General features: G+C 38.8%; 1 protein-coding gene across 2 annotated transcripts in view; it reads left to right on the top strand.

Moving 5' to 3' along the window:
* Positions 1-1,091: 1,091 nt before the first annotated feature.
* The window catches only part of LOC131573279 (CCR4-NOT transcription complex subunit 2), an 83,507-nt gene continuing 61,504 nt past the window's right edge, over positions 1,092-23,094 (top strand). Inside the window, exon 1 of one of the 2 annotated variants that reach the window (XM_058827078.1) lies at positions 1,092-1,589. The gene's annotated coding sequence lies outside the window, so the exon portion shown is untranslated. Of the gene's footprint in view, positions 1,590-2,254; positions 2,420-23,094 lie in introns of those variants that run through there. The other variant, XM_058827077.1, reaches the window with a different exon arrangement.

Genomic DNA, 23,094 nt, shown 5'->3' with positions numbered 1-23,094 from the left:
TTTTCAGTCTAAAAGTACTGCTTTTATATTTGATTTGTGCTAAGAGGAAATTTTTGATTTTTCAGACTGAACAACAAAAGTAGTCCAGAAGTTCGTCCTCTAAATAGCATGTCACTTTTGGTACTTTTTAATGATTTGATCCTGGCAAATGCATGAATGTTTGAGTCACAAAAGAAAGGTTTATGATTAGAATAATAAACTGCAGTGCTTTCCTGGATGGTATATATACACATTCATTTCAATGACATGGCAGCCATGCTCATCACACAATTAAAGCTGGTGGCATTAAGAAACTGGTCTCCTGGCTTAAAAGGAAGACTGCTCTTCTATCTTCAAAGCATATTTATGTTGAGAGACATGTTACTGTAGTACCAATGTTTCTATAAGACATTAGTGCTGTGTAACCTACAGAATTCTTCAGCAATTCTAAATCAAACCTGAGAATAAAGCATACATGTGAAACTATTGGAAGAAACCTGCTATTTCTGCTCATCTCGTTGCTTGAAAATTTAAACTTTATGATGATTTTACAACCAAAGTGTCAGTGCCACTGTTTTTCTTGATGGAGCAGAGAAGCCAGTTCACAAATGATGTTTGCCTTCATCCTGTAAACACTTGTGCACAGGGCTTAACTTTTATATCATTGACAGTCTCACTGAATTCAAGGGGATTATTTGCATGAGTGTTTTGTGCACCAGTGCTTGTTGCGTTTAAGCCATTACTATAACATACATGTTTTGAGGGTCAATAAAGTAGAAGTCCACTTGTGTCATCTTGTAAATGCTTTTCCACTTTATTAACAGACAAAGCGGATAGCAGGACCTGTCTCTCCACTGCTACCTCACAGCAGACAAAACAGGAACTTTCACACAATTTACTCCATTGTCGGGTCGTTCCTGACCTGCAACCTCCACAGCGTAACACACAGCCTACAGAGAGGCCAGGCCGCTCCTTCTGCGCTCTGCAACCCAAGAACAGTTGACAGAGCAGGGCCACGGGGGATGGGATACCCCCTCTGGAAGCTGGAGCGCTTCCCAAGGGAGCGCGTCCACGCGGGGTAGGTCTCCACAGGCCCCCGGCAGCCCCGGGGGTGCAGGGGTGAGGGGAGGATCGGTGAGCCCCGCTGCGCCCTGACCCTGCTCACCCCCACGCCCCGATCTGGCCCGGCGCTCCAGGCCTGCGCGCCGCCCTCTCCCCTCACAGAAGGGGATCGCAGCCGGGCGCGTCCCCAGCCAGCAGCGTCTCAGTGGGGCCGGCGGAGAGCGGCAGCATCCAGCAGCCCCGCGGCCTGCGGGCCCTGCCCCCAGCACTGGGCCGCGTCTCCCGCGGGAGGCGGAGGGAGCGCAGCCGAGAGAGCCTCGTTGCTCCTTCCTCCTCCCCTTCCTCCCCGTCCCCCTCAGCCCCTCCGCAGGGCCGGGCCGTTGCGGGCGGTGCAGCGGCGCTGCCCCCGCCCCTCGGCGCTGGCGGCCGGGCCGAGCGGCGGCGGGGTCACGGCGGCGGCCGGGTCAGAGGGTAAAGGTTGCTCCCCCAGCATCCTCCGTGCTGGATACTCAGCCATCTTGGATTCGCGGGACAAGAAAATTCATGCGGTGAGTCCGGCCCCGGCCGCCCCTCCCCGGCCCCGCCGCCGACCCGGGCCTTGCCGCCGTCCCGGCCGCGGCCCGATGTGGGAGGCCCGGGCGGCGGCGCAGCCCTCGGCGGGGCCCGGTGGGCCTGGGGCCGCCCTACCGGGTTTCCGTTTGCTTTTGTCTCCGAGGGGGAGCGGGGGGGACGCGCGGCGCCCGAGCCGGGGGCGCAGCCGCAGGCCCGGCCCGGCCTGCCGCCCCCCGCCCTCCTCCGCGGCCGAGGGCGGCGGCGGCCCCTGGGCGCCGCTCTGGGGCCGGGCGAGGCCGCGGCCCAGCGGTGTCCGGGCCCCGCATCCTTGCGGCCGCCGTTGGCAGCTCGCCCTGCGGCCCGCTCGGCCCGCCCGAACGGCTTCTTCCCGCCGCCGCCCCGGCGGCTGCTACCGGGCCTTCCCCGTCCCACCGAGCCCGGCCCTGCGGGGCCGCGGGGCCGCCCGCCCGCCGCCTTCCCCGGGCCCGGCGCCGGGGCAGCGGAACCTGCCGCCCACGGCCGGGGCTACGCCGGCCCCGCGCTCCGCCGAGCGGCCGTGCGGCCTGCGCCGCGGGCCCCGGGCGGAGAAAGGGGGTGAGACGGGGGTGCTGCTGGCTAGCTTTCGGTTGAATTTTAATTTATTTATTTTTTTTTAAATTTTTGCCGGCGCCTGTTTTACTCTCCTCCTGGCGGCGGTTAAGGCGGTGTGTAAACAGGTTCTGGCTTTCCCTCGGACTGTTTGTAAAACAAACTTGAAAGGAGATAGAGCGCGGTCGCCGGAGGAAGGAACCAGCCTTCCCCTGCCCGCCTGAGAGGCAATGACAAGGTCTGGTGTGAAACTGACCCGTACTGGGAGAGGAGGTGGCACAGGGTGACAGGTTAGGGATAAGAGGGGGGATAGTAGGGCAGTGGGGAAAGATACAAGGGTCAGTGTTAGCAGTCTAGTTAGTATATGTATGTTCCTGGTGAAAACAAGGTACCAGTTAGTGGGTATTCTCGGTTTTAGGCTGTTTTTTTTCTTGGTGAAGTTACAGGTAACTTTGTTTTGGAAGCTCTGTAATGTGGGAAAATGAAAATATGCTTGTATAAGGTGTTAGTTGCTTCTGGTGCTTACTCACATCTAACACAAGCATGTTTAATTTCTGCTGTCTCTTTTATCAGAGAAGAAGTTGTTTCCAACTTTACACTGTTCTATCCCCAGGGGAGGAGGAGAACTTTCTGTGTATCTTTCGTAAATATATATGTGTGTGTGACTTGAATGTGTGAAGGAGACGCTCCTGTGTGCCTGCACAGCAGCAACATCTGCTGCTGGTGACTGGCTGCTAGTCTTAACTCTTCAGCTGGGGAAAGATAGATTAAGATGATCAAACCTGCTGTCATATCTGTTATTGGAAAACTTTATGTTTTGGGAAAGTTGCATTTTTTTCAGACTGTTAAGACTTGTGAAGACCTGCAAGAGCAAAATAATTGTAGAAGTTTATATTGCAAAGGCATCTTATTTTGTACCTGGAAGAATGGTTGTGTATGTGTTGATGTACTTTGAGTTCTCTTATGAAGACATTAATACAGCGTAGCTCACAGGATCAAGTTTTGTGATCTTGAGCATGATGTATCTGTCCCATGCCTTTTTTTCTCTTCTTTTTGCCCCCAACTTCCACTGTTGTTGATGTTGAGTATTCAGCTGGTATGCTAAACTTCAAGGCGTTGACTGCTTCTGATTTTAGAAAGGGATTTGAATACTCACTTATCAAGAGCTGACTGACTTGACTTGCAAGTGTATTTCTGTTTTATTTTCAGGAAGTTGTTGATAAAGCTAAGAGTGTGGTAGTAGATAAACCTTGTCTACATATCTCTTCTAGAAACTTAATATTGCTGTCTAAGTAGTCATTGTTATTGCAACCTATTTGTGTGTCAGTTCCATCAAGAAATGAGAGAAAAGCCCTTGGAGAAACTGAAAATAAAGAAACCCCAGAAATTTATAATAAAAAATGGATGTGAATTCTCTTTAAAAGAACCTAATTTTAGATAATTGTTATTTAGTGGAAAAAATAGGACAGTTGGTGTGTCCTGAAGTTTGATGCTAAAAAATTGTCCCTTAAGTGGATGTTTCCACCTGGAAATCTTGGTCTTTACATCAGTTGTTTCACATGAAAATTCTATGTGCCTGCAGCAGACTGGTAGATCTCAGAAAATATTTCTGTTTATTTTTTTATATTTCTAAATGCATTTCTGTCTAGATAAAGATTAACTCTGAAATCAGGAACATGATTGCTTTTTTAGCCTCTGTTGTAGTTTTCTTAAAAATTACCCTAATATTCATGTTGATGCAAGGTCTGTTGTGTAGCAATTGCTAAGTTGTAACCTCATTATGGTTTTAAAGGGGCTGTGTATCATAAGTTTGTTTATTCAAAAATATCTTCCACCTCCTTTTTATTACCTCAAGAAGTGAACAGAACTTAAAAATGCACCATGGTTGAATTAAAACAGAGGTTTCTATCACCTGACTTTCTGACTTTATCTGGAAACTGAAGAGAAATATTGAATGGTTTGTTTTCCTATGAGATAGTATAGAAAGTGCACCAAGTACAGAATTTTGTTTTGAAGGAAGTAAACCCCTGTATCTAACTTTTTAAAATTGTCTTCTCTTAAAGCTATAATATGCTTGAATAAAAGGCACCTTAAAAATGTGTTATTAAAAAAAAAATATATATTCTTTAATTCTTGGCAGAATATTTGCCACATTTGTTGTGTGTGTTTATAAATGTTAGCTTAAATAGAAAGCCCTTTACCAGTTTCTATGGAAGTACAGTACTTTTAGGAAATCAAATCAATATTTTTACTACAGATTTAAATGATTGCTCTGTAAATGATACAGTTTTTCTCATTTTAAATTACTGTTAGTACAGTATGTATGTAAATTTCAAGTATTGATGAAAGCATAGAAGTTGAAGTTAGGTTAACTTCAATTTATCTGAGCTTTTGAGACATAAATAAGTAAAAAAATGTATGTCAGCATTCTACTGTACAGAAGAAATCTGCTACTATATTTATATATTTGCTTGAAACTTATCTTTATATCTTGGTTGCACTGCACGGAACAGTTCAATACAGCTTGTTTCAGTTGTCTTTTTTGAATAGAATTGGCCTTTTTTCCCCCCTTGTTTTTTTTTTTTTTTTTTTTCCTTTACAGATGTGCTTTAGCACATAGGTGCTGTGTTTGTTGGTCTCTTGACCTGGAAAAGCATATGAATATCTGTAAGTTTGTGTGTAGTCTCTTTTGACTTAAAAGCACCTACTTACATGCTGACAGTTAACTTTGTGCATGAGTTTTCAGGATGGATGGTGTATTTTGACAGCTAACTATGCTTTTATTGAGCATTATAATAGCGTAGGAAGAATTGTGTCAAATGAAAATGCTGCACAGTAGGATATTTTAAATTGTCCTTGTGGAATTATTTTCGTTTTGGAGCAGGTGTGTATATACCAAGCATGGTCTGTGCTAATCAACAAGAGATTCTTACATAGGATTGAAGATATTTTTGTGTTTGTATATGCAAAAAAGGAACAAAAAACCTAACCAAAACCCAGCCATATAATGTTCATATTGCTTATAATATATATTTTATCTTTCATTTTTAATACTCTCATAAAATAGATATTTTTGTTGTGGTGGTGTGCACTAGCTCATCTTGTGGTCTGTGTAATAGGCTCTAAGTCAAGGTGTAAGTGGTTCTTGCTTAAAGGGGTTACTGGGAAACCCTTAACTTGTCTTGCTGTAGCACTGGTTATCAGTAGCATTACAGAAAAATGTGGATTATTTTTTCCCCTGACTTGGTTACTCTGCCATCTGATTGCTTTTTGCAGTGCTAATATGTATAATTTCACAACTCTACATATTTCCTAGGAGGATTCCTTTCAAATTATGCTGGTAGGTTAAGATTTGATTATAATGAAGACTTTTTTGAGACACATCCTTCTCTTGTTAAATTGCAGTGCAAGAGTTGTTAATCTTGAAATTCAGTAGTAAGTAAACCATTGTTTCTTCCTGTTTTCCTTTTGATTTGGGATAATTTATGGGGGGATATTTTTAGGAATTATTTTTTACCCCATGTCACTTGGGATTTTTTTTTCCTGATTTTTTTGTTTGTTTGTTTATTGAACTTCAGAAGCATTTTTAAAATCCTGCTTTCAGATTTTTTATGTGCTTGAGATTGATCAATGATGTTTGAATATAGGTCGCTGAAGTCAAGTTATTCATCATAAGGTGTAGTTTATTTAAACTGAAAACTGGTATAAAATGCTGCTGTATTTGTGATACATCAAACGGAAACTCTTACTTTGCATTGCTGTTGCTGAGCAGAAAGTAATCCATTGGGCTGAATTGGACTGTGTTTCTGTGTGAGTTACCTACTGAAGTGATGGGTTACTCTGGGTAAGTCATTTAACCAATTAATGGCCAAGTTCTAGTCTGTGGTAGGAGGATAATGGGTTCCTGTGTTTCACTTGCCTGGTTCATGGCTTCTGTGGAACCATGTACCAGTAGCAGTTACTACATATATTTAGCCAAAACAATGTTAACCCCCCCAAAAGATGACTCTATACCAAGTTCAGTAGGTGGCAATTGTCTTGTTTGTCCTTATGTGTTTCAGAATGCCATGTCCACAATATTTTCATTACACTCTAAATATGTGTGCATTTGGAAACAATAGCAGGGAGTTTTCAGGCACCAAAAAGAGGCGGCCAACTATTATTAAGATGTTAATATTTAGATTTGTAGGCAATATCTTGGCAAACAAGTTTTTCTGAAGCTGTCTTTGTAACACAGATAATGATATTGTAATATCATATCTTTTCTGTCAGAGGGTTGTAGGAAACGCCTGTTTTGGTGTAAAATGAGCAACTAATGCTTGTGTCAGTGGACTGTGTACTTGTCTTGCAGTCTATATGACTGTGTGAGTTTTAGCTTTGAGCTTCAATGGAATAGTATTTTTCCCCTTCCAGCTTATGAAAATCTTGCATTGTTTGGGGCAGAATGACTATTCCTTGTAAGCATTTTTTATTTGAATTTTGAAAACTATTCTTGCAAAGGAAGTGTTGCCAGAGAATTGTAATGATGGAAAAAATGTCTGCCAGTGTTCCTTCTGTTGCACTGCTGTGTAGGGGACTTGTTAGGGTATATGCTTGAAGTCTTTTACCATTCAGTACTGATGAGGTTTGTGAGAAAGTAATTGTAGCATATAAATATTTATTTTTTGGAAAAGTTTTTAAACAGGAAAACATGTGTGAAGCAGGTATTTTATGTAATGACCGAGGAGGCTAAAAAAAAAAAACGTATGGAAGAAGGTAATCTCTTGAATGTTTGTACCGTGTGTTGTGATGTGGAGAAGTAGAAATCTGAAAGGTTTTCAAATAGCAATCAACTGTAAGCAATGTCAACTTTTGAAAGACTGACAAGGTGATGAGCAATTCTGAATGTTAAAGTACCTTGTGATGCTGTGTCCAACTGTAAAATGGTTTTACACAAAAAAATCATTTTAATGAGATGTTTATTTATTGCAGTGTTGGTACTGTAGGTCTTGATACTTTGCTGTGTGGTGTACTTTTCCTAACATGTCAAAAGCACCATTGTAAGATAGAATGGTACTTTATGTTGAAATCTTAATTTATTGGCTTATTTTCTGGATGTGGATGCACATTTCCAGTCAGATCAAATTGATTAAGATCAGCATTACACATGACAGTAAGTCAATATCACTTTTTATTTTATGGTGGAAGTCAAAGTAAATTCAGGTTCCTTTGCTACTGTGGTATGGAGTTAATTTTTTTGTTTGTGTTTTTTTGGGTTTTCTTTTGTGTGTGTTTTGGTTTTTGATTTTGGAAACTTTGGCATTTTTAGGATGATATGTGTTGGTCAATAAATACATGTTTTGCTTCCCCCAATTTCCTGGAAGTTTAGTTAGGCAAGAGCATAAATGTTCTGAGACATCTATGATGGAGCAGGGGCTACCAAAATTTCTTGCAAGGATAAAATCTCATTTTCAGGAATTTGGTGGTCTTCTGAGCTTACCTTAGGTCAGTGTATGTTGTGAATACCAGCAGGATATGGTTGATGGCAAGTAGTATTTTCATTGGTATTAGTATTTTAATTAGGAATTGCAAACTCTTAATATTAGCTGTGATCCTAATCTTTTATTGTCTCTGAAAGACATGCAACTAGTTTAAATTATTTTTTTTTAAAGCAACTGGCTGTTCTTTTATGGTCCACAGAGTAGATTCAGTTTTTAATCTGAATTAGGTTTTATAGCAAGAGTTCAGCAAAGTCTTGAAAACTGGGATGACCAAATGTAGGTCTGGTTGGTAACCAGGAGTGACTCACTAAGAGCAGCATCTTTAACTCCCCCTTAACAATGTGTTCCAGTGTACAGCTGCTGGCCTCTTCTGTAGTAATGAATACCTGCTTCTGCTGAGTCCAGTTATTAAAGCAAAACCTTTTTGAGCAGTGTATTTTAAGACTTAGTAGACTAAAGGTACTTCACAGGCCCTGGTGTTAATGCTACTTAGGAGGGAGCCTGGAGAGGAGTAACAGAGGCTGAAAATAACTAAACACTGGTAGTAAATGAATAAACAGATAGTAGATATGTTGATATCTAGTAGATAGTAGATATAGTTGATAGTAGAATGTGCTTCATGGATTATTTTATGTTTTTACAAACATAAAAATTACAAGAAACATAAAAAATTAAAATACAAGAAACATAAAAATTTAAAATAAATATATATAGATAACCTAGCTTTTGAGTTAACTCAAAAGTTAAGCATTTAACTGAATTTATATAAATATGCTTCTATATGGAAACTGAAATCAGGAGAACTTAAGATTCGAATTATGGTCCTACAGACCTCATAAAATTGTGTCTAGGTGAAGGAAGGAATTTCAAATTAGTGCACCCTCTTGGAAAAGAAATAGTCAGACATGATCTGGTATGTATTCGGTAGGATGGCAGCTGGTTAAGCATCCTGTAAACACATGCAGACTTTCAGTGTCTGTACCACAACTCTTTTCCCGGATATGGGGGGAAAGTCACAAAGAGATGTGGAAAAGAAGGAAGTTAAGGGTTATCATGGTTTAAGTGTTAAGAAACAGAAAAAATATTTAAGAAACTAATTTTTATTAATTCTGCTGCTCATAGCAAAGATTTATATGATTAATAGTGGTTTTTTGTGTTTTGGTTTGTTTTTTCTTTATCTACTGAATGTAAATTAAATTTTATAGTCTTAGATGTTTCAGTATTTTTGTGACTGTGAGGAGAGAACTTCAGTCTGAATCAAATCTAGTATTCTGCTCCAACTGAGCAATTGTTCTTTGTGCATATTGATGTAACTGTCCATGGCTCTGCAACAGATTCCAGTGCAGTACTTAATTTTGTAATGTGCTTCTAAAAATAAGTGCATAGTCTTATGTAACACATCTTGTATTGTTAGCACCTAGAGGCTTCATCCCCACTGGTATGAAGTGGAACACAGCCTACATAATTTTTGATTGTGGGTATTTACATCTGAAATACTTGCTCTGTCAGTGTCTTGTGGGCAAAGAGTAGCTTTGTTTTAGGAGTCATGTAGTAGTTTTAGAAATATCAGATACCTTGTTTGCATGCTGAAGTATGTTACTCCTTTGCCTATCTGAGCAAAACAACAGTTGGAAAGGTACTGTATAGTTCAGTAGACATTTGTTTCCCTAAAGCAGCTCTGTGGATTCCTGCTTATAGGTATGTGTGCTTTCTCAGAGCTCTCACTTAAATTGACTCTGCACTGGAACTGTAAGAGTTCTGAAAGGCTGTGGATGCTTCAGACATGAAAATGAGATGTTAATCATATTAGTGCAGCTTTGAGGGCAAACTTGAAATCATCTTGAAAAGAAGGGTGACATTTATGATCAAATTACACTATTCTGTTAGTTTTTGTACACCTCTTGCTGTAGTCTTAGCAATGTTTTGATCTCTTTAATGTGGCTTTTCTCATGCTTTTTGAATTCAGGCTGCAAATAACATGTTAAATTAAATGATAAAATGCATCATGTCTTGCTGATAGGATGACACCTGTACAGAGCAAACGTGTCATATGTAAATAATTTAAGGGACAGAAATCAAATTTATAAAGAATTACAGCTTTATCTGAGGAACTTGGTTTTCATTTTTCACCACTTCTTGAAGTAGGTGCTATGCTTTTACATTAAGGGCACAGCTGAAATTTCAGAGGAGAGGATTGAAAGTTCATCTCAAAGTCTGAGGCCTAAACAGAGGCAACCATTCTTTATTCTGTTGGTGTCCCTCTAAAAGTTAATTTTCTATAGTATTGTTTACTGACATCCCAAATGCTTCACTTTACAAGGTCATTCTCTTCCCCTGAGAGGTCTGGTACTTCAGTGGAGAATGAATGCAAAGGGATCTGAAGAAATATATACTTGTAAAATGAAACAAACATGTAATCTCTTGATTTGGTTGCATCTTTAACAGTAAATGAGATGTTTTTAGATGCTTTTAATGATTGTTTGATCTGAACAATTCAAATTATTTAATTTTCTAGCAATATCTAGGCTAGGTAGATATAACTTTGGTTAGGTGGATATAAGTTTGGGACACGCGGAGTGCTGTCCACCCTCAGACTTTCTTGTCAACTATGGAAGTAATCTGGAAAGACTGAAAATATAAAGCTTGATATTTATGACACCAGAAGCCCAAGCTTCAGTGTTAGGATTACCCTTGGCAAAGTATGGGTTACTTCTGTGCATCCTGAGGCCAACAGCACATATTCAGGTAGTTAGGTGCTATTTCTACAAGTGTAGGTTTTGTTCTTTGTGTAGAAAGGCTGAGACTGTTCCTGAGCCCCGGTGGAGCAGGCATGCACCTCGGATAGGCAAGGAGAAGGTGGGTGAAGGAAGAGGCCTGTGTGCAGACCAGGCTGTTCTGATCCTGGCGTGTCAGCCCAGGCCTGTCACTTCATACTGTGCTTGTAGAGAAGAAATGCAGTATTGTTATAGCAAATATGTTTTTCCGCTCTGTCTGGTATTATTTCCTCTTTTTCTTGAGTAAGTGTCCAGGGAGCCAAATGCAAGAATAATGCATTGGTTGTATATTTCAGCATTTTTGTGCACAGTCTTTTTTTTTTTTTTAAGAGTGTATCCCAGAGTTTGCTCACCACAGCTGTCTGTCGTCTGTTTGTTCACTGGTAAGAGAAGACTGCTAATGTGAAGTAGGTCCTGCACTGAGCTGTCTTGGCCTGGTTTGAGTAGGGCTGTGTCAGGAAAATGTTGGTATCACCAGGTTCATGAGGGATTGTTAAGTGAGAGGAGTTTAATGAAAAGAATGTGCCATTTATTTTTGTGTGGAGAATCCGTACACACTTTTTACTTTAAACACTTAGTTGTCCTGTTAATATAATTTATAATTGTAAAGTTAGTGTGTTTATCCCTCACTCATCATATAACTTGATATTTATGAAAAGCTTCAGAGTTTTGTGGAAGATGGCATAACCTCCCTTTCCTGTCTAATTAAGCAAAACTTTGAAGTTTTATGTGAGGTTTATTCAATATCTGCCTTTTCGACTTGCAGCTTATAGAATGAATGGATAGTTATTTTATTGATTAACACAGGGTCAGAATGAGCTCACATCCCTCTAATGTTGCCCTTGCCATGGCATGCTATAAAATTGTGTGGGTATGTTTTGATCTTTCTGAGTTATTAATATTTTGGTGGTGCACCTGTTTTCTGTGAAAACTTTCAGTCACTAATAATTGTAGTGACACTCTAAAGTATCTGTTACTGTTTTACTGGAAAAGCAAAAAGTGCATAAGATCACAAGAGAATGACACATTTTGCGTAGAAGTTAAGCTTCTGAGATTGTTATGCATGAAGACCATTCAAAATAATTCAGTTGTCAGTGTTAAACTAATGCTGAAGCAGAAAAAAAAGTGAAAATGGTCTTGCTTAATCAGTTGTCCTCATGCTTTGTAGTGTCAAACCCAGAAGACATACCAAATTTTGCCTTGGTTTGCAAAAGAAAGTTCCCTTTTGTGGTGTGTTTCTTCTGTATGAATGCAACTTCCACAGTTTTGCCCACAGTGTAGTTCTTTCATTTTTTCTCTCCTTTATTTTCCTCTCAGAGGTGAGAGTCCCATGGTGGTAGGGATGCTGTCTTAGAACAAGACAGACAGCTGCTAACAGAATGGGTTCCACTGCAAGGCCTTGTCACTCCCGGGAAACATCACCAGGTCCTGCGCCTGTCAGCAGTCTGACTTCTGTGGGAACTGCCAAACTGGCAAAGTAAAATGGGAAAAAATCAGAATTATAAATGGCAAGATTACTGATAAAAATGTGTCCCTTGAGTAAGAACTGGACTCCTAGTGATACCTTGTAATTACACATTTGTTATGAGAATCTAATCTAAATTTGAGGTTTGAAGTGATAGAAAACTATGCAAGACTGCTGAGATGGTCATATTCTTCACATATTGCTTCTTTAATGTGAAATATGATTTAGTGTTAGCTAGTAGGAGTTTAAATTTTTTTTCACTTTGTGTGAAAAGCTTTGAGTTGGCTTAGTACGTAAACATGGAGAGCTTGGTTCCATCAAGTCATGAAGGCTTCGCAGTGTTAATACAGGCACATTATGGTGAGGAGTAAAGTTTTGTCTGAAGACAGGGGTTTAGGTAAATGCAGGATACAAATAAAGGCAAATAAAGGTAGCCTTTTTTTGTCTCCTGTACTCCCAGATTGCCTCTCTTTTTTTGCTTTAGGTATGCTTATGATTTGTTAGTTTGTTTTTGTCTGGGGTTTTTTTGTGCTTTTCTTACTCTTTCATCACTTCTTTGCACTGGGTTTCATTTCTTCAAGTTAAGATTTCTTCAATTTAAGATTGAAAAGTGAAGTTTTGGATTACCTCATTGTTCTTCCTGATGCTTTGTTTTTGTATTGGAATGTCAGACTTAGCTCATTTTCAGTTCATAAACTGAGAGGGATATAGGTCACTGTTTAAATGACTGTTTGAAGTTTTCTTGCAAACAAACCCCTCCCTCAGTACATAAAAACCCTGCTTCAGTGGCCATTAAAATTGCTAACTCAAGGGAATCTGAATTCAAGGAATTCTGGAATGAAGGTTTTCTTTCCCATCTTAACTCAGGTTCCATCTGCATGTCACTGTTACACAGTTTTTTTCATCAAATAGTGTTTTCCCTAAGCACTCTAATCTCATTGATTAGAGAAGTTTTATGGTGTTCTCATGCTGAGGTTTTTCTTTTTTAATCCCATTGTTCAGATCATGGTATCCAAAATTTTAGGCAAGTACAGGATTGTTTTCTCTCCAATTTCTTCATTACAGTGTCATGGAAGTGCGTTATAATATGTTTTTGAAAATTTGTATTTTTATATTGCCTCACTGAAGTGACAGCCATACATTACAAATAGAGAAACTGAGATACTGGCTTAGTATTTCATAACAGAAATACCTTCATTTAATTTGCAGCTGTAAATAGTTAATGCTTCTCCATAGACTCATGAAATATTTCAGGCAGAAGGCACTTGTGAAAATCTGTGTGTGGTTCCTTCAGCATTATTAAAAAAAAAAAGAAAATACAAACCTTAATGGACAGAAATGGAATTGGTTTACATATGTGGCATTTAAACATCTTAACTGGATGTGTTTTCTTTCTATAGTCTCTGTGTCATTAATTAGCAGAGGATAAAGGTGAATCTTGACAGTGGTCCCTGGTCCATTGGCCAAAAGATTGGGAAAATCCAGAAGGGGGGCGGGGTGCAGGATCTGAGGCTCTGCATGCTGTAGTGTCTGGGTCTTTGCGGTTCTCTGCCTACCCATCAGCATCTTACACATCTCTTTCTTTCTCCAATTTCTTTTTCTGTTTCTGTTCCGAACTTCAATTCCTCTTCTGGTTTCCTCCTCCCCTGTGTTATAGCTGTTCTCCTGATAGCACCCAACTGGTATTTAAGACAATGACAAGCATTTCTCAGTCCTAGGATGACTGGTCCTTAGCTATCTCGTGGCTAAGCTTACATCCACACCGTTGCACAGCAGTCCTGTGAGGAAGGGGAAATGTGTTGTAGAACAGCAGAGAGCCTGCACTGCACGATCTCAGTGTAGAATGTGAGCAGGGTGGTGCAGAGCCTTGCAGCTGAAGCAGATTTGAGCAGGTCTTCATTGGGGTGGTACACAGTGGCTTCCTAAGAAAAGAACATACTGTCCTTGTCACTGTTGCACAGCATTCATGTGCTAGAGCATCCCAACATACTAGATTTTAAAAAAATGTTTTCAGCTGGAGTGGGGTATTTTTCGGTTGAAAAACATTGAACTCTCTTAGCTGCTCTAAAAAATAATAAATTTGATCAGTTGGCCTGTAAGATGGTTAAAGGTTGTGTTTGGTTCTAAAAGGCTTATGCATTCTGTAATTTGGCCAAGTGAATGAATTTGGGGTGATAATGACTACTCTTATACAATACAATATTACTGCCTGTGCTTTCTCTAACATTTTAAGTTGGTCTTAATTTAGTAAGACTGAATTGATATGTTTTCATAGCTTTTTCTTCTTCCAAAGTAGTGCATTTGAAGGTGATTTTAAACAAGGTCCGTATTAAAGTGCATTTTACGTGCATGCAATTTATTGTGCTGTTCTGAACATGAAGCATAAGATGAGCTATAGAAAATTTCTTGAAAATCCTTAGTTTAGAAATGTTTGCTTAAACTTTAAATGACAGGATTTTATTCAGAATTCCCAACTTTAAAATATACAGAGGGGGCTATCTGCCCAAGATTTCTTTTGAAAATGGCTCTGGAGTTAAATGCTTAGAAAAAATATTTGATTTTTATTTTATTTTCTGAAAGGAAGTGTCACTTAAGGAGATGTTATGTCCATAGGAAGGTTTTTGATATTTTTAGAAATGGATTGGAAAGCAGTTAGCTGTAACTTCATAGTTAAGGAATGAGTGCTATTGTTTGTGTTGTAAATGAAAATACTTTCTCTGTAAGGATATAGGAGGATTATGTCATGAGAAAAAGGGTGAAGCAATTAAAAGAGAATGTGTTATAAGAGGAGTGAATGTTCACAGGTGAGGTGAAGGTTTTAGTTTTATTTCGTGTGTTCACCTGTATTAAAACTACTGTGAAAATAGTAAAGATGTTTATTTAAGGAATATATGACTCATTTTCTCCGCTTTTGTGTTTTACAAGTGAGACCTAATACCCAGACTCAGCTGTAAGTCTTTGGGTGTCAGCTGTAAGATCCAGATCTATCCCACATATCTTTCTCCACTTAGTTTATTGCTTTATTGCTGTTGAGTCTTCTGGCTTCAGCTGGCTAATAGGTAGGCATGTAGGCCTCTGCAAATCCAGGTGAAGAAGCACGAGAACTTGGGTGTCCTTGAAAATGCGTGCATCCAGAAGTGAGCATTTGCTCTGTTAGTGAACGTGCGTAACTGAAAGAGTGCGTGTTACAGCAATGTGTATAACGGGTCACGGAGACATCGTAAATGTTGCTGTAACCTTGTCTTCCTTTTCAGACTGTGCCTGTGGCAATACACATGCAGCCAGTCTTCATGTTGTGCAGATATGCTGCAAATAATCAGGGATTTTCACTAGGATGGACTTAAAGCATGTTGAGTTGCAGGCATTGTGAATTGCTGAAATAAAACTTCCCTTTTTATGCTTCAGTTTCAAGATGGGTATTTTTTTGTTATTATGCAGGTCTTGTTTTCTGTGTATTACCCAAGATGTTGGTAAGAATCTTCTATGTAAATAGGCAGTAGAGCTGTTAGACCTGTGCTAAAGCATAAGAACCCTAATAAACCTGGTATGATTATAGCAATTACAGTATAATAATGATTGAGAAACCTTTGAATGATCTTTAAAAAACCCTGCAAAAACCCAAAACCAACCCCTGTGTAACAGTGTATAGTCATTAGCATCCGTATGGGATTGCACATTTTTTGAAGACTGCCTCTAATGTGCCTGTGTGAGTAGTGATTATTGAGATGTCAAATAAGAATATGGTTACCATATTTTCCTGTTAGGGATCAGTTCTGGACTTGTATTTTCTTCTTCCCCACTCTGTCGTCCTTCCTGTGTTACGGTGCTTGTCCTTCTTGGTGAAGGGCCTGTATTGAATTATGGTTTGTTTACAGCTCTTCACAGGCTGCTTACTGCCTGCTTTTTAGGCACAGTGCCTCTGGGATTCTTCCTCTTCAACCTTCTTTGTCTGGCAAAGCCAGAGTTTGTACTTCAGAAAATTTATTTAGATTCTTTTGGTTGAGAGATAATTTTTTGATGTATAATTTTATAAGGATGTGCAGTGTTGCTTTTGCAATGTGTGCTTCCTCTTTCAAATGCATATATGAATGTTTACCAGTTCTGACTAAAAAATGTGTTTCAGTTTCATGCTTTTTTAAAAAAAAAAATAATCAAAACGGTATAAATTGGATTAGGTGTAGAACATTCAGAATAAAAAGTATGCAATATGTAATTTTTGCTCGATGACTCAGGGTCCTCTCTAATTGTGCACTTCTCTTGAGATCTATTGTGAGAGGGTCCCTACTGGGCCACCATGCTGACAATATGAAGTTAACTCAAGGTGCAGACTTCGCTTGCAAAAACCTCCTTAAAATATGAGCTGTACTATTTGCCACCAGTTTGTGTGTCCTAAGAAAGTTCAAAATCAGGCTACTTTGTTTTCCAGGTTTTTTAATGCTTTTTTTTTTTGTATTTTTGATTTTGTTTATTATTGTTTTATTATTATTTTATTATTATTATTTTGTTGGAGTTTTTTTTCCAAGTATGTAATGTGTTCAAGAATTATATTACATTACGAGTTTTGTCAGTGGTAATTTATCTTTCTGATGTTTTTGTTCTTTAAAATGTCTATTAAGCTTTCTAACTGTGAAAATATGCTTGATACTGATGGGCTTACATAAACTGGTGGACTTGCTTATAAACAGGTACTTGAATTTTTTTTTAAAAAAGAGTTCTGGATCATTAATAAATCTAATGGAAAAAATAAAATTTTCTGAAAAGAGATGCGTAAATAGTTAAGGGAGCATCCATTAGGGCAGCAGACGTACATTACTCCCTTATACCTCACGTAATTGACACATGTTAATCATGGTGTGCTTCAAAGGAGTAAACTACTGATACAACTTCTTTCATTTGGGCTTTTGTCTAACTATTTTCAGTTAGAAAATATGACACTTTCATACTTCATTTAAAACTTTTAACTTAGGTTTCATGTGGTTTTCAAGATTCTTGAAGGGTCAATTCCTTTAAAAGGTGAAATTTCTGTTGTATTACGTGTCAGCCTTGCTGAACTTAATTTCAGTATTTAAACCAATAGTTTCTCAGTATTTAGTTAGCAGTTAATAAATTTAGTTGTGAAGATTCCTTTTGTGTGTGCATGTGTCTTCATCCTCTTACACAGAAGTTTTGAGATTTCTGGATTTTTTTTTTCTATTTTTGCTGATTTTGCTTCTTTAGTGAAAAGTATGTGTTAACTCTTAATTTGCAAATGTGAGTTGCAGTCTCCAAACTGATATGCCATCAGGTATATATTCCAAAATTGGACAGTTAGGTTTTTACATACAGATTTTTTTTGATGGATGATACAGCCTTAGGTTATGGCTGTGGTACATTTTCTTTTTTGTAGAATTAAGTAAGCAGTTCTCGAGTGAACATCTTCCTTACAGAATCTTCTTATGGGAAATACACCAAAATTAAAAGCATGATATCCATTTAAAAATACCTTTAGCTTGTGTCCAGATAGGAGACAGAGGGTAGTGTCTTCTATTTGTTTCAAAGTACACCTTTGTTAAGTGAACAGTTTGGATTATTAGGATGCTTAAAATGACCTGATGGACTTTTGAAGTAAGGTTTTGTCTCTAATGTCTCTGTTAACCCATTAAGTAAATAAGGTCTCTGTTAAAGGGTTAGCACAGATGTTACATAGGTATTAAGTCTAGGTTTCCTCAGTTAACTTTGAGGAACTTGCCATAAGTTTGTTGTGAAAAGCGAATGTCCATAGACAGGGATTCCACTGTTTGGCTGAATTAGGAGCAGGAGAACAGATTTGGAATCTCCCGATTTGGCTGTCAGTGTCCTGGGAGGTACTAGCAGTTGATAAACAGATACCATTAAAGACTGTAAGAAGGGTGTCCCCTGAAAGCTATTTAAGGGTTTATAAAGTGGAATTATTATTATTAATCTGTTCTTCATTTATGTGATTTCTCTGATTCCTTGGAGCTGGTCTTGCAGCTCACCATTCCAAAGGCAGAGTGGAGTAAGCTCTTTCAGAATTTTTTTTGCTTACCTGTCACATCTTGAGAATGCTGGTTTTAACCATTCATAGTCTGCAAAAGGTACTTTTGACAGGCAGTTGTAGTGGGTTTGGCTGAGATGAATTCATTTTCCCACAGCAGCCCTTACAGTGCTGTGCTTTGTATCAGTGGCTGGAAAGGGGCTGATAACACACCAGTGTTTTGGCTGCAGCTGAGCAGCTCTGGCACAACATCAGTGCTGTATCTCCAACATTACCCCCACATCAGTAGGCTGGGGGTGGGCAAAAAACAGCTGACCCAAAATAATCAAGAGATATTTCATACCATATTTCGAAGTCAGCTCAGATGTAAAAGCTAAGACAAAGAGGAGGAAGGGGGGCGATAGTATTTGTTATTTTACAAAATTTGCCTTCTGCAGCAGTTGCTACAGGTGCTGAAGCCCTGCGTCCCAGGAAGTGGCTTGCTGATGGGAAGTGGAGAATTAACCATTTCTTTCCTCTTTACTTGTGCATGTGTAAACTTTTGGTTTTGCTTTCGTAAACTGAAACTCTAGAGTTGTTTTCCATCTTACTTTCTCTCCCCTGTGCATGTGGGAAGGGAGAGCAACAGAGCAGCTTGGTGGGCACCTGGTATAAAACATATTCTGTGGTGTCAGCCTTCCGAGTGAAGTATCAGCTGCAGAGCAGTGGCTTTGATGCAGCCATGTCTGAGCAAGCTGTTTATGATCATTACCAGCACAAAAAGCTTTGTGCTTCCATTTTTCCCTGCCTTCATAAATGCTTCCTGGCAAACAACAGTGTACCAGCACAGGTACCTGTATGACAGGGAAATGAGCAACTAAACAAACCCAGAAGATCCACCCAGTCAGTAAGGTGGCTAGAAAGTTGTTGTGAGAACCAATGGAGAAGTTGGTTGACAGAGCCTGCTCTGATAAATGAGGAAAGTAAGGGGAAAGTAAATTTTAAACTGTTCCGTGCTAGACAGGCTTGCAAGCACTGCCTTGGGCTATAACAATTATCTCTGCTTTCCAGCAAGGCAGCTGAATTAAAGAGAGCTGCTACATCAGGAAAAAAAGGTGCAAATTTCTAAGGAGATATTTCAGGTAGTTTGCTGCATTTTTTTCCATCTTAGGCATGATCTAGGAAGCTATTACTGTTCTTGACAGGGGTTCTCACAGAATTAGGCTTTGGAGGTCGTAACTGGGACTGTTTTATAGATGGAGCAAGATTGGCTCAGCAATTAATTTAAACATATCATTGAACTAAGATGTTTTCAGTCTCCTCGTGGTGTGACTAATGTGATATTTCACAGAGTATCCATTGGAAATTGGCTGAGTTGAAGTGAAGTCCAAGATTCTTTCTATATAGGATGCCGTTTTCTGTAACTGTCTGTAGCAAGTATACTTCTTTTGCATATCATTCCCAGAATAAGTCCAGCTTTTTACAAACATCACTTAGTAAACTACTAACCCAAAATAGAACAGTTTAATTGGGATGAATTTGCAAAATGAGTTATGGAAAAATTAAACTTTATGGAGGAAAATCTTCAAATCTGCCATCTTACATGCCTCTCAGTGTTTTTTTTAGTTTGGTTTTGTTCAGTTTTTATCTGTGTGCATGTCTTATCCAAAGGTAATTTTCTGATACTTTCCTAACAATGAAATTACTTTTCATCTTCAAGTGTGTCTGTTTCCAGGAGCCAAACCTCCGTAGCAGCAAGTCCTAAGTTGAGCTCTTGGCTGTTATAGGCTGAGTATCCATTATAATAGACTTACAGAATTTATTTTGCTAAGAATAGCAGTTTTTATAGTAAGTTCTGTTTGTCTCTCTTCTCAAACTTTAAATGGAGGCAGAAGCTGCATTCTTTGCATTCTATCCATAGTGAGGGAATGAAGGAGGGAACTCATGCCTTTCAGTAAAGACTATAAACCTGGGATTTGCTCTTCTGCGTAGTTGCAAAATATTCTAATAATTCCCCGAAACTTTTGTTTGTGCTTCTACGCTCAGCTGGTTAAGATCTGTCCAGTACTAAAAAAAATCCAGTGCAGAACTTTAGCTTTAGAGACTCTTTGATAATATGCAAAGGAAGCAAAAAATAACTCCTATCATATTAATTCTCTTTGCCAGTCTTAGGGGCTTACAGTATTACCAATCTGTTGCTCTTGGTGTTTAAATGGTACTGTCTGAGATCTTTGAGGTTTCCTCCCTGGTCTCAGTTGCTCTTTATGCTCTTGTCAAAGTGAGCAAAAATAAATATAAGAATGTTCAATTCAACTAAAAGCAAACTCAAAAATAAACGTATTATTTAACCATATTCTTAATTAAACATGAACTGTTACGTTATGCTTTTTTCAAATCTTTCGATCTGTTCTGTTATGCTTTTTTGTTTTAAGAGTGTGTTGAACTTTCAAAAATAGTTTTGCATATTGATATTGTAACTTAAAACATACTCAGGGTCCAGATACGTATAAGAACAGAGATTATACCAGCGTTATTTTTTTAACTGATTTGCCATGGAAGGGTTTTGAATACTTATTTGGTTATTGTATTGTTACAGCAGCTATTTTTAAGGGACAAAATGCTGACAAATAGGTAGCAAGAAGTTATTGGAATGTGAGGTAGCTCAGGATGAAACTCTTGTGAAAACTTCCTGAAAATACTATACATTTTTATATTTAAATCTGTGTAAATACCATAATCTCTAGCCTTGATTTTGGAGCATTATTTGGGTGCTTTTGGATGGTACGTACCTTTTAATCTTAATTACAAACAGTCAAGATAATCTCTGGGTGCTCATTTTTAAATGCTTAATTAAAAACTGCAGGAGAAGGATTTAGCATACATAGTAACATTTGTCATAATGAAATTTGACTTAGTCTTAAATATTCTAGTTATCTTACCTTAAAAGAATGGTTCTTAATAAAAAATAAAGGAGTGCTCAGTATAGCTCTGTTTGTAAGAGGGCCTGTGTAATGCCACAATTTTAATTACAAGGTCATTGTGCTTTCAGATGTATCTGTGCTTACATTAAAAAGTTTTTTTTTTTCTTTAGCTGCCATTTGAATGTTACTAGTGCCTTATGAACTAGTGAGTGGAATTACTGTTCTGGTTCATCAAGAAATTGCATGTGGGGTAGCACAGACAATACTGAAGCAATAATTAGACTCAAAGAGTTCTCACATGATCACGTGCAATACATCAAAGAGAAGTTTGCTATTTAGCTATTCCAGTTTAAAGAGTAAAAGGCTGAATTGTTCACTGACTTCAAAACTGAGCAGTTTTATGAGAGATGAAATGAATAAACTTCATGTTGTTTCTAGGTACTTTGGATTTAGCAATCAGGAATAAAAAGGTGTTTTCTAATCAAAGGCAAAATAACCTGGACACTGATCAGCTGGAAGAGATGTGCAGTTTGCTTGTCAGTGCTACTTTGCTCCATTTTATTAAATGAGTGTAAAATCTGGATGGGCCCTGGAAGGAGTAATTATAGGCTTATTTTTCATGTTAAGTGCAGTTAGATTTTTTGATTGAGAATTACAAGTCCTCTGCAAAGACTAAATTGTTTTACCTGTTAACGAGTGTCTAAATATAATCAGAAAGTCTAAATTGTAAGTATACCTGGCCAAAGACACTTTTCAGTTAAACATTCACTTACAAGAGACAGTGCTGTGATAGTTCATGTGAAACACATCTTTTTTCAAAATTCCCATATTAAGGATATGTTATTACGAGGCAGTTATATATCATGGTGCCTTTTTTTGTATTTTTCTCCTTGATTTTTTCTCCCTTGCTGTCTCTTTAAAACAAGAGAAGGAAAAAATGAAGGGAAAGGTGAAAGTCTCTTCTGCAACCCTCTTTCCTCCCTTACAAACAAAGGGATATGGATACAACTTAATTTTCAGACCCTAATTTAAAATAGTCTGGGCCCTGTTGGTATCAGTAAAATTCCCTGTGTGTAAAAGCACTTGCTTTGGGGAAGGGATTGGCCCCAATCCCAAACAAAACATAGCTTGATTTAAGTCATGATTTCTTATTTTACTTCAGTGAGGCTCGTTGTGTATATAGCATTTCCACTTAAGAGTATATTGTGTAAAAATAAAGTAAAAGAGTGATTGAAAGGACACTGCTGATTTGTTTTAAGTTGAGATTTTCCAATAATGCATTTTGAATACTTTACCATAAGATCTTTTTATTTATTCAAATACTCTTTTTTCCCCCTTGCATATCACTTGCTGATTGACAATTTGCTGCAGAAGCCTTTGCTAGTCAGCAGAGGTATCTTGCTGCTCTGTTCTCCTGGAGAACCTTGTGCTGTCTCTTCAGGGGCAGGGTTACTGCTCTTGTACACGGGTTGGTCTGGGCAGGTGGGAGTGCATGAGGAGAGCACAGCATCCATGGATGAACCACAGAGGGCCTGTAAGAATGAAACCAGTGATCTGCAAAGTGCTCTCAAGCCAAACAGGTAAAAAGGCTAATGATATTTTAAGTTAACTGTCCTCAATGATTTGCATTTGTTTGTTAGCAGGGCTGACAAGAGCATAAAGCACTGTGTGATGGTTTAATAAAGCCCATGAGGGGTATTTAGTGAAGTCATGTGCTCTTGATTCTCTACAGACTATGTGTATATTAAGGGTGAAGGCATATCTCCTTGTCTTTGTGTTCCTGAGTCCTACTTAGGACATATGTAGCTGTTTATCATGAATTGCACTTTTATTTTGCTCTGTTACTACTGCATTCCTGGAAAGTTGCTCTACTAACAACCTAAAAATAAGGGCATTTTGGAGATATCTTAATATCCACTTAAACATCAGTGGATAAAATTCTTGAATGCACAAGGGCTACAGCTGTGGTGTTGAGTTAAATGGAGCGATCGGAGAAAAAAAATACACTCATGTCTGGACTGTGTTCAAATAAATTAAACAGAATGGATCTTCATCAGTGTCTGACTGGGCTAGACTAGCACAGGTGTGTGCTTACAGCTCCACATAAATATATGATGCTTGAAGAATTAAACGGGAGAAGAATTGGAGAAGTCAGAATCTATTAGATGAAATAGAATGAAATTCAGTTTCAGTGTATGAATTGGCTTAGCTGCAATGGTGTATAGTGATCAACTCCAAACAAAAAAGCAGGAATATTGCATATGTGCTCAGATGAATGCTGTTGATGTGTGCTGAACTC

The sequence above is a fragment of the Poecile atricapillus genome, chromosome Z (genome assembly GCF_030490865.1).
Source record: "Poecile atricapillus isolate bPoeAtr1 chromosome Z, bPoeAtr1.hap1, whole genome shotgun sequence".
Classification (NCBI taxonomy): Eukaryota; Metazoa; Chordata; class Aves; order Passeriformes; family Paridae; genus Poecile; species Poecile atricapillus.
The sequence above is the reverse complement of the archived record's forward strand: the minus strand, read 5'-3'. Positions and strand labels throughout refer to the sequence as shown.